The following is a 12280-nucleotide window of genomic DNA, read 5'->3' on the forward strand; positions in this document are numbered from 1 at the left end:
AGAGGACATGGTGACTTATCTTTGCATCTCCCAGGAGCTCATCTTCAGGCTTCATGCTGCAACTGTTCTCTTGGCTTGGTCCCTGTTAAGAGTCATCCTTGAATGACTCTGAGGGCGTTTACCACTCATCTGGAAGGTTCATTCCCCAGTTTATGTGTTCACAACCCCCAGGCATCATTTATTATTAGACCACCCAAACCTTTTAGAGATGTGTCTCAAATTTCATTATTTTCCAAAAGTGACCCTGAGGCATAAACACAGCCTTCATGAAAGAATTTTAACTTTATTTCGGGTCACCTTTGACTCATCTGCCTTCTTTAGCCTATTCCAATTTTTTTTCTTTTAATCCTAATCCCCAGACTGTGTCATTTCTCCCATTATTTTTTTGGAGGACACCAGGGAAGGGGCATACTTGACTGTGCTCTGGTCTTACTCCTGGCTCTGCGCTCAAGTTTCACATCTGGTGGGTCTCTGGGGACCCTAAAGGATTGCAAGAATTGAACTGGGTCCTTCTTGCTTGCAGAGCAAATGCCCTGTCAGCAATACTATTCCTCTGACTCTACCCCACTCTTCATCAGGCCCATGCAATTTCTTATGGGCTTTAGAACCCTGGACCAAGTATATCTTTCTTAGAGTCTTGTGTATTCCCCCTTTGTCCTCTCTATAACTTCCTATTCTTTCCCATGCCATCCTTCAACCCCCGGCCTCTCCCCAAAACAACCACAGCATCTCAAACTTCATAACTTTTATTAACAACCAATTAACTATGATGCATCTCTTCAATTTGTTAAAAATATATTAGAATAAATAAAATTTGTATGGCATTTCCGTGTTTGTCTAAGGTAACCATCTGTTACCTAAAGTGGTACCCACCATTCCAGCTATTGGTCACTGGTCACTTGACATGGTGTTTCAAATTTGTTTACAAACACCTGCATGGAAACCCCAAGATTCTACCAGTTGTTGGTTGGTTTGATGAGAGAATGATGTCATAAAGTAGGCAGTTGAAAGGTTGAGGCTAGCCAATCAGATTTCCAAGAAGAATACCGGATTGGGTAGAGAGAGAGGTAGAATGAAGCAGGCTAGGGAGATGGAATCCTACAGTACAGTTATAACATTTTCACCTTCCTCAGACTCTTACGTTAGAAAAATACTCCCATTATACTCAAGAGCTTACATATTTCATTAATAAATCAAGAAAATTACTAAGTAATCATTTATATTGCACTGTTCACCAACATCATTAGGTCTTATTATTAGTATATTTTATACAACGTTTACAGCACAGTGGGTAGGGCATTTGCCTTGCAGGAGGCCAACCCAAAGTTTTATACATGCAAGCCAAGTGCTTTAGCCCTGAGCCACATACCCTGTCATCAGTAAGTTAGCTTTTAACTACAGACCTTAAGTAAACAATCAGAAAAATAGACAAATATATATATAAATGTTCACATAAATATAGACTTAGCAGTACAACATTACAATTATAAAAAACTCAAAAATTTTATTGTCACTGAAATTTATTTTTTAAAAATTATACTTGTATATACACTAATATAAATACATAATTTAAAGACTCCAAAGAAATGTACCTTCATTTTACTTGTATGTTTCTTGTGGTTCTATTTCTTCTTAATATAGTTATCTCGTGAACAACACAAATTTGAACTTCTATATGATTTTTTTTCAATAATTATATTTTGAAACATTTTTGGACATTGGTATTGATGTGGAATAATTAAAGATGATCAGTATATCCTAGAATAATCAAAAATCTAAGAAAATTATGCAATGCATGTATAAAATATATGCAGATAATTGATTAGATTGGACCCCAGACTTAGTATAGGGGTTAAAGCACGTACCATGCACACAGTCAACCCAAATTAATGGCTGGCACCACCAGAAATGACCATTGAGCACAGAGTCAGAAGTCCCAAGCACCACATACTATGGCCCAAATAACCCACAAAGTAGAGATATAATTTGTCACTTATTAAACACAAAATACCGATGTATTATAAAGTCTATTATAAAATCCATTATAAATTTTTTAAATGTATCAAATTTACAGATTTACAGATCACATATAGCACAACTAGCAGACAATGTAAGTAAATACTATTAATAAACCAGCTTGTTGGTCAATACTAGACTCGCTATTAAATTTGGGGGTTTTCAAACGTTATATAGGAGATAGCACCCTTAATCTCTATTTTACTCAAGAATCAGTTATATGTTTTCTTTTCTTTTCTTCCTTTTTTGTGGGGAGGGGAGTGCACCTAGATGTGCTCTGGGCTCACTTCTGATTTTCTATCCAGAATTACTTCTAGCAGGCTCAGGGTTCTGGGGATTTAACTCAGATTAGCTGCATACAATGTAAACACCCTCTACACACTGCACTAGCTCTTTGCCCCATATGTTTCTTTTTTTAATTACTTTTTAAAATTTTTTTTAATAGTGAAGCACCACGATGTACAGTTGTAGATTTACGAATCTTTGTGCTTGGGTTACGGTCATACAATGATCAAATACCCATCCCTCCACCAGTACCCATTTTCCATCACCATGGATAATTTCCCCCCCCACCCCCCCACCCTGCCTCTTTGGCAGGGCATTCCCATTTGTTCTCTCTCTTCTTTTGGATGTTGTGTTCTGCAAAAGAGGCACTGAGTGGCAAACATGTTCAGTCCATAGTCTACTGTTAACATGCATCTCCCCTCCTGGGAGGATCCTCCAAACACCCTTCATTTGGTGCTCCTTTCTCTACCTGAACTGCCCTTTCCCCTAGAATACCCGGCTGGCCTCTAATCTATGGAGTAATCCTCCTGGTGTTGATCTCAGCTATTCTTGGGTATTAATCTCATATTTTGTTACTTTATATCCCCCAGATGAATGCAATCTTTCTATGTCTATCCTTCTCTTTCTGACTCATTTCGCTTAGCATGATACTTTCCATATTGTACCACTTGTATGTAAATTTCATGACTTCATCTTTTCTAAGAGCTACATAGTACCCCATTGTGTAGATGAACCAAATTTCTTTAACCAGTCATCTGTTCTTGGGCACTCAGGTTTCTTCCAGTTTCTGGCTATTGTAAAGAGTGCTGCAATGAACAAATAAGTGCAGATGTCACTTCGACTACACATTTATACCTCTCTGGGATATATTCCCAGGAGTGGTGTCGCTGGGTCAAATTGGAGCTCAATTTCTAATTTTTTGAGAATCGTCCATACTGTTTTCCAAAAGGGCTGAACTAGTCGGCATTCCAACCAACTGTGAAGGAGTGTCCCTATCTCGCCACATCCGCGCCAGCATTGGTTGCTTTTTTTCTTTTGAATGTGTTCCAGTCTCTGAGGTGTGAGATGGTATCTCATTGTGGTTTTGATCTGCATCTCCCTGATGATTAATGATGTAGAACAGTTTCTCTTGTGCTTTTTTGCCATTCGGATTTCTTCTTTGAGAAAGTTTCTGTTCATTTCATTGCCCCATTTTTGGATGGGGTTGGATGTTTTCTTCTTGTGGAGTTCAACCAGTATTTTGTATATCCTTGATATCAACCCCTTGTCAGATGTGTATTCGGTGAATATCCTTTCCCATTCTGTAGACTGTCTTTATATTTTGGTCACTGTTTCTTTGGAGGTACAGAAGCTTCTTAGTTTAAGATAGTCCCATTTATCTATCTCTGTTTTCACTTGCTCGGCCACTGGCGTGACATCTTTGAAATTACCTTTAAATAATATTTTAATAAAACATTTAAAAAATATTTTAAAAACATTTAAAAAAAATTCCATTAAAAGCTTAAAGTTGGCAAATACTGTTTTAATCATTAAATTAAATATAAAATTAGAATAAAACTTCGTAAATCACAGTAACACAGCAGAAATAGATGTTATATATCTTATTTGTAAATTTGTAACTGTAACACATTGTCCTTTTCCATTTTAAGAATGAGATAAATCCATAGAGTAGATTTGTTCACTCACAATACTATATACTCTCCTTGATGCTTTTTAAAACTAATTGCCAATGTGCCGGTTTCTAATTTTTTTTGAGTACTATAGCCCTCTTTGCTATTGTTAGATATTTCTCTTGTATTATTTTTACTTTATGTTCCAATCTTAATGGTACCACCATGTACTCAGTCAACCTAGCTAAACCCTAGGGTCTCTTCCACTTTCTCCTGCACAAGTTTCTGCTTTCTGACAAAAGGGAGGACCTCGAATGCTGACATCAATCTAATACCCAGGGCCGCAGGAGATAGTGTATTGCTTATGGAACTTGCCTCACATGCACTCAATTTGACTCCCAGCACCACCTGATTGCCAGAGTATCAAAGGCTGTATAGCATAGGAGGACCCCAAGCACTATGACCACGTTTTCTGAGAATTGTCTGTGGGGCCCCCACACCTCCTGAGCATTGCTATAGAGACTCTCCCAGCAACCGAAAAATATGTAATGCCCCAGAAACATGTACTTGTCTTAAATAGGGACCCTCGCTTGAGGTGAGGTTCACAAGGAAATATTGTATGAAAACATAAATCAAAGAAGCAGGGGAGAAAGGGTATATCATGTGAGAAGAGATCATATATTTGGTGAAATGTGTTAAGATTCAGATGCCCTAGTCTTCCCACCAGGGATATTCCTTCAAAAATGCCCCCATTATACTGGAAGGGTACTAGAACATTATATGACCGAAACTCAATCATGAGCAACTTTGTAACTGTGTATCTCTTGGTGATTCTAATTTTTAAAGTAATTTTTAAATGCACCCATCAAAATTACCTTTTTACCACTAAATGGGAAAGATACTTTCTAATACTTATCCTCACCAAAAGCTCAACAGAGTGTGACACTTGCCAGGAAATGTCCTCCCTTGCATTTTCCTCATGATACTTATTAGTACTTCACTCTTCTGTTTCTTCCCTCTTCTCATGCCAAATCTTTACGTCTCCCTTGCAAGCTCCTCAAACATTATGTATCTATTCAACACTGATGCTCTTTGCCACTTACTCCTCTTGATTTCTTGTCCATGAACTGATTCTAAAACATATCATAGCTACAATTACAATATTCATGCCAAAGACAGTCATTGATGTATCTTTGGGTTTAGCATTCTTCAAGCTATTGGCACACAGGTGAGTAACATTATTTTCCTACAGAGAACACAAAAATAGTTATGCTGGGTTTTAAAGTTCTATCAGTAGTCTGAGTTACAAATTAAGGATATATATTTTTAATGATTTTTTTGGATATCTGTGAGATAGACCATTACAAATCTATTCATAATTTGCTTCCAGTCATACAACGATCCAACATCCATCCCTCCACAAGTGTACATTTCCCACCACCATTGTTCCTGGTTCCCTAAAGCCATCCCCCAACACCCTACCCCCACCACCAGCCTGTCTCTATGGCAGGATCTTTGATTCTTTCCCTCTGTCTCCTTTTTATTTTGTGCATCATGGGTCTCGTACATGTACTAAGAGGTCATCATGTTTGTTCAAGAAATTTAGTATTTTTTACAGGAAGCTAAGGCTGGAGTAGCTTTGAGGTATGGAAATGACTGCTGAGGCTTCCATAAGTACAGGGCAGTGGGGATGGGATGCCCATTGTGACCCAGAGAAAGCCTGGAGATTTCAGTCTCAAAACCCGCCTATCTGAATTTTCAGCTGTTATATTTCAGTGAGAGCCATCCTGAGAAGTTGGAAACCAGACGAGGGCATGGTGGCGATTTTCGATTGTGGGAGCAAGTGGCTGCACTGGGTTCTGGTTGGGTGGGCACCCAACTAACCTGCCTCCCTCGATTTACCCTAGTGTTTTCATCCTTTTGCAGGTCCAAGGTTAACTGTGGCTTTTGATCTCTTTCAAGACTTGTTTATGGGTCTCTGAAACAAGACCAATCCATTAGCTTGTATAGCTGAGCCAGGTGTGGTTTGTGAACATGGCTCCCACATATCTTTTGGGAGTTTAATTTCTCGGGAAACTTAGTCCTGAGGTTTTGGGATCCAGCCAGCGGCACAGTGGCAATTTGAGTTTATCAGGAAGCATGAAGACACCATCAGACTGTTGATGCACTCACCTGAGGGTACAGGTTAACTTCCTGGAGGCATTGCACCACCAGACTAACAAAGATTCATTGAATTAATGAGCGAATAATGAATATTTTTAAAATGTGTCACTTTATTGCATTTTAGAAGGGTAACTTCTAACAAGGAAATAATCTTCAGGGTATAATCAAGATATACGATTTATTCTTAATATATTTAATAAAAGCTACACATTTTGGAAATTTATACAAAGAAATTTTTTATAGTATCTGTCTTCATAATTTACTTGTAAATTACTAAGATATCACTGTATATTCCACTGTTCTTAGCATAGAAATTTACAGACAGAAAGTGCTACGTAAAAGTTCATTTTGGCACTTCTGTTCAAGGTGGTACTGGATGTACTTGCAATAGAAATAAGGTAAGAAAAAGATATTAAGGATTTTTATGTATGAAAGGTAGCAATAAGCTCTCACTATTCATAGCAGATATCATACTCTATTTAAAGAATACTAGAACCTCTACCAAAAAACCTTCTAGAAACAATAGACTTTCATAGTAAAATTGCAGGTTATAAAACCAATACACAAAAGTGTATGGCTTTTTTATATGCAACTTATGAGAGAGAAGAAAGTGAAATGAAAAAGCAATTCCATTCACAGTCGTGCCTCAGAAAAATCAAGAACCTTGGAATCTGCTTAACTAAGGAGGTAAAGGACCTACACAACAGGAAATAACAAAGGACACGATGGGATTCATCATTTCTGATGCATGTTTATATTCCAAATTGTCAAGTACCAAGTACTGTGTTCAAAGAGATAATAAGGAAAAAAGTCACCAAGGATGCCTTTCTGATATACTGGTTTTCCTACTGGTACACGACTCAAGGAATTGTATACTTTCTAGTCCTGGCATTTATTGAAGTAAATTGCTTTGACTTGCTCTCAGTGTATTTACCTCAGCATATTTAACATATATTCTTCTTTTTTGATTTTAAATCCTCGGTTTTGTTCAATATTCAATCCTGATGGTTTCCTCTTCCTGGAAAATTGCCGTCCATTTTCTTTCATTATTTCTTTCCTATTTTATTCTCCCTCATATAGTCTTGGTTTCGATTGGTCAATGTTTGATGAAAGTGATCCCAAACTTTCTTACCTTTGAGGGCTTGCCTCCCTACCGCTCAGCACTCCACACCTTCCCCATGCCCCAAATTTTCTTATTACCTGGTTTAAATAGAAAACTCAAAGATAAATGATTGTTACTGTGTAATAGCACTATATTTAAAATACTGAAGTATAAATACAAGAGGAGAGACCATTACAGAGAAAACATGCGGGTATATATTAACAGGTTTCCACAGCATCTACATTTTCTGTTTCTGTAAAAATACTGTCTCTGATTTACTTTTGTCAACGGATATTTTATAAAATACACGATTAAAAGGAAAAAGAAACACAGAGAATCAACATATATATATATACATATATATGTTTGTATTTGAGCTCGTAAATACGTCTAAAATATAAAGTAATCAATGAGGAAAAACAGTTTGTATGTGAGAGAAAGAAAGCCAATGTCTAAAATCACACAGAAAATATCAAAGTCAAGCTAAAATGGTAAGGTAAGGTAAGGGAAAGGCCCTCCCATTGATCGTCGATTTTCTCGAGCAGGCCCAGTAACGTCTCCATTGGAGACTTTGCTGTTACTGTGTTTGGCATATGGAATATGCTTCAGTAGCTTGCTGGGCTCTCTGAGAGGGGCGGAGGAATCGAACTCGGGTCCGCCATGTTGGCGCTTGTAAGGCCAACGCCCTACCGGTGTGCTATCTCTCCAGCCCTTTAAAATTCTACTTGAACACTTTCTTTCATTACTACGTGCTGGTTTCACTAGACTTCTTTTAAGTTTAGGGATGATAAATCTAATGAAAAGCTTTGAAAAGTACTATTCCTTACCTGACATGGTCAGAGAAGAGGAAATACTGATGAAAGGTAGACGAGAAGAGGAGACGGTACGAGAGTACGTCTGAATACTGAAGCGGCTAAAGACCACAAGTGTCCAGTACAGATGACTGGTCAATGTTGATTGGTCATAGGTCACTGGTCACTTGCCAGGATGATTCAAATTTATTTACAAACAACCGCATGGGAACCCCAACATTCGACAAATTGGTGGTTGGTTTGGTGGGAGAATGATGTCATAAAATAGGCAGTTACAGGTAGAGCCTAGCCAATCAGGAGGTCAGATTCCCAGGAAGAAGACCGGATTGGATAGAGAGAGGGGTAGAATGAAGCAGGCTAGGGAGATGGAATCCTAAAAAACAGTTATAACAGTTTCAACTTCCTCAGACTATTGTGTTAGAAAACTACTCCCATTATACACAAGAGCTTACATATTTCATTAATAAATCAAGAAAATTACTAAATAATCATTTTATTGCACTGTTAAAGAAACAACATTCGGTATTACTAGTATATTTTATATAACGTTTACAGCACAGCGCGTACAGCATTTGCCTTGCAGAAGGCCAACCCTGATTCCGTTTCCTCTCCCGGCAAGCTACCTAGAATATCTCGCCCTCATAGAAAAAACCTGGCAAGCTACCCATGACGTATTCGATAGACCAAAACCAGTAACAACAAGTCTCACAATGTGTTGTAAGATCTTACTGGTGCCCGCTCGAACAAATGGATGAACCACGGGAGGATAGTGCTACAGTGCTATGATTGAAAAAAATGGTGGTTTCTTTCAATATGACAACACTTACTATGATAAGTTGTAGATGAATTGAGATATGTTAAAATGTAAAAATAATGAGAAGAAATTGTAAATGCACAGGTATCTCTATTTTACAAAACAAAGAGTTGTTCTCAGTTTAAAACTGTAGAAGGTAAAGAAAAACATATGCTCATTTCTGTGAAAATCTTACAATCTGAAAGAAAAGATAAAAAGTAAATTAAGTAATCAAAAAACAAGCAAAACATACAACTAATGTCAATTAGTATGATAGGCAAAAGATGAATGTTTTTAATAAATTAGTGCTGTGAAATAAATCAGTATTTAGCTATTAAACTTGTATAGAAAAAATAAGCATAAATTATGATCATATAATCTATATTGAAAGAAGTGTAAATTCCTCGTAAACACAAGAGCAATTTTCAAGCTCACTTAAAGACAAAGAGCACAAATTAAAATGACAAATTAAAATGTGTCCCCAAATTACAAACATTTAAAAATCAGGTCACATCTTTTCCTAGCAAAGATGATAAAAATAGACCTTTTCAAGTTATTTTATTGAGAATTAAATCTGTATAATAGTATGGCAATATATACTTAGTTTTAACCAGTTTAATATTCTTTAAGTAAATTAGCTTTTGTGTGCGTATATGGAAATTCAGGGATCAAACAATAACCTCACAAATGTGAGGCAAATATTTTACCACTGAGATATATTTTCAACCACAGTTAGATATTTTGGTTTTATTTCTATTGTGCGAGGAATAGAACCCAAAATTTCATACTTGCAAGCCAAGTGCTTTAGCCCTGAGCTACATACACAGTCATAAGTAAGTAAGCTTTTTTTTTTTCTTTTTGGTTCACACCTGGCGATGCACAGGGGTTACTCCTGGCTCTGCACTCAGGAATTGCCCCTTGTGTTGCTCAGGCGAACATATGGTATGCTGGGAATTGAACCCAGGTCGGCCAATTGCAAGGTAAACGTCCTACCAGCTGTGCTATCGCTCAAGCCCTAGTAAGTTAGCTTTTTAATATCAGATCTTAAGTAAACAATCAGAAAAGTTGACAAATAGATATAAATGTTCACAATAATATCATCTTAGCAGTAAAACATTACAATTATAAAAAACTCAATAAAATGTTATAATAACTGAAATTTATTTTTTAAAGATTATATTTGTATATATACTAATATAAATACATAATTGAAAGACTCCAAAGAAATGTACCTTCATTTTACTTGGATGTTTATTGTGGTTTTTTTTCTTTTTAATATAGTTATTCCATGAACAATACAAATTTGGACTTCTATATGATTTTTTGTCAATAATTATATTTTGAAAATATTTGGACATTGGTATTGATGTGAAATAATTAAAGGTGATCAATATATCCTAGAAATATCAAAAAAACTAAGAAAAAGTATTCCATGCATGTATAAAATATATGCAGATAATTTATTTGATTGGCTCCAAGACTTAGTAGAGGGGTTAAAGCACTTACCATGCACACAGTCAACCGAAATTAATGGCTGGCACCACCAGGAATGACCCTTGAGCACAGAGTCAGAAGTCCCAAGCACCACATACTATGGCCCAAATACTCCACAAAAACAGAAATACAATTTATCACTTATTACTATAAAATACAAATTCATTATAAAGTACATTATAAAATCCATTATAATTTTTTTCAAATGTATCAAAATTTACAGATTTACGGGCCACACATAGCACTACTTGCAGACAATGTGAGTAAATATTATTAAAAAACCATCTACTTGGTCAACAGCAGACTATCTATTAAATTTGGGGCTTTCAAAAATTATATAGGGATTAGCACCCTTAACCTCTATGCTACTCAAGAATCAGTTATATGTTTTTCTTTTCTTCCTTTTTTTGTGGGGAAGGGAGCGCACCCATATGTGCTCCGGGCTCACTTCTGACTTTCTATCCAGAGATTCCTTCTGACAGCCTCAGGGTTCTGGGGATTGAACTCAGATTAGCTGCATACAAAGTAAACACACTCTACATACTGCACTACTCTTTGGCCCATATGTATCTTTTTTAAATAACATTTTAATAAAACATTTTTAATAATTTTTTTAAAAAACATTTTTAATAAAACATTTCATTAAAAGTATAATGTTGGCAAATACTGTTTTAATCATTAAAGTAAATATAAAATTGGAATAATACTTGGTAAAGCATAGGAACACAGCAGAAATTGATGGTATATATCTTATTTGTAAATTTGTAACTGTAACATATTGTCCTTTTCCATTTCAAGGATGAGATGTATCCATAGAGTAGATTGGTTCACTCACAATACTATATTCTCTCCTGGATACTTTTTAAAACTACTTTCTAATTTGCCTGTTTCTAAACTTTTTGAGTACTAAAGCCCTCTTTACTATTGTTAGATCTTTCTCTGGTTTTATTTTTACTTTATGTTCTAATCTTAATGGTACCACCATCTACTCAGTCAACGAAGCTAAACCCTAAGGTCTCTTCCACTTTCTCCTGCACAAGTTTCTGCTTTCTGACAAACGGGAGGACCTCGAATGCTGACATCAATCTAATACCCAGGGCAGCAGGAGATAGTGTAGTGCTTATGGTTATTTCTTACATGCACTCAATTTGACTCCCAGCACCACCTGATTGCCAGAGTATGAAAGGCTGTATAGTATCGGAGGACCCCAAGCACCATGGCTACGTTTACTGAAAATTGCCTGTGGGTCCCCCACACCTCCTGAGCATTGCTTTAGAGACTCTCCCAGCAACCAAAAAATATGCAATGCGCAAGAAACATGTACTTGTCTTAAATAGGGACCCTCACTTGAGTGAGGTTCACAAGGAAATATTGCATGAAAACATAAATCAAAGAAGCAGGGGGAAAGGGTATATCATGTGAGAAGAGATCATATATTTGGTGAAATGTGTTAAGATTCAGATGCCCTAGTCTTCCCACCAGGGATATTCCTTCAAAAATGCCACCATTATACTGGAAGGGTGCTAGAACATTATATGACTGAAACTCAATTATGAGCAACTTTGTAACTGTGTATCTCTTGGTGATTCTAATTTTTAAAGTAATTTTTAAATGCACCCATCAAAATTACCTTTATACCACTAAATGGGAAAGATACTTTCTAATACTTATCCTCACCAAAAGCTCAACAGGGTGTGCCACTTGCTAGGAAATGTCCTCCCTTGCATTTTTCTCATGATACTTATTAGTACTTCACTCTTCTGTGTCTTCCCTCTTCTCATGCCAAATCTTTAGTCTCCCTTGCAAGCTCCTCAAACATTATGTATCCATTCAACACTGATGCTCTTTGCCACTTGCTCCTCTTGATTTCTTGTCCATGAACTGATTCTAAAACATAACATAGCTGCATTTACAATATTCATGCCAAAGACAGTCATTGATGTTTCTTTGGGGTTAGTATTCTTCAAGCTATAGGCACACGGGTGAGTAACATTATTTTCCTACA

This window comes from Sorex fumeus, unplaced genomic scaffold (assembly GCF_029834395.1).
Source record: "Sorex fumeus unplaced genomic scaffold, SorFum_2.1 ptg000095l, whole genome shotgun sequence".
Classification (NCBI taxonomy): domain Eukaryota; kingdom Metazoa; phylum Chordata; class Mammalia; order Eulipotyphla; family Soricidae; genus Sorex; species Sorex fumeus.